The sequence below is a fragment of the Zeus faber genome, assembly GCF_960531495.2.
Source record: "Zeus faber genome assembly, chromosome: 2".
NCBI lineage: Eukaryota > Metazoa > Chordata > Actinopteri > Zeiformes > Zeidae > Zeus > Zeus faber.
The window spans coordinates 32,453,999-32,454,710 of record NC_137189.1 but is presented as its reverse complement, the minus strand read 5'-3'; positions in this window follow the sequence as shown (position 1 = coordinate 32,454,710).

The window sequence follows — 712 nt, the reverse complement described above, 5'->3', positions numbered from 1 at the left end:
GGCTAGCGCTGTTAGCAAAATGGCGGAAGGATCTACTTCCGTTTCAGTAAACCAGCAGTTTGGCCGCATCACCGCCACCTACTGGACGGAAGTGTACGGAGCAGGGGATTTGAAAGAAAGACAGAAAGAAAGAAAGAAAGAAAGACAGAAAGAAAGAAAGAAAGAAAGACAGAAAGAAAGAAAGAAAGAAAGAAAGAAAGAAAGAAAGACAGAAAGACAGAAAGACAGACAGAAAGAAAGACAGAAAGAAAGAAAGACATAAAGACAGAAAGAAAGAAAGAAAGAAAGGAAGACAGAAAGAAAGAAAGACAGAAAGAAAGACAGAAAGAAAGAAATACATAAAGACAGAAAGAAAGAAAGAAAGAAAGGAAGACAGAAAGACAGAAAGAAAGAAAGAAAGGAAGACAGAAAGACAGAAAGAAAGAAAGAAAGAAAGAAAGAAAGGAAGACAGAAAGACAGAAAGAAAGAAAGGAAGACTGAAAGAAAGAAAGACAGAAATAAAGAAAGACAGAAAGAAAGAAAGAAAGACATAAAGACAGAAAGAAAGACATAAAGACAGAAAGAAAGAAAGAAAGAAAGAAAGAAAGACATAAAGACAGAAAGAAAGACATAAAGACAGAAAGAAAGAAAGAAAGAAAATTGCCATGGGCCAGATCACCAAGAGCAGTTATTAATTTTACTCAATTGTGCAATCAAAAATGTTCAAGACAC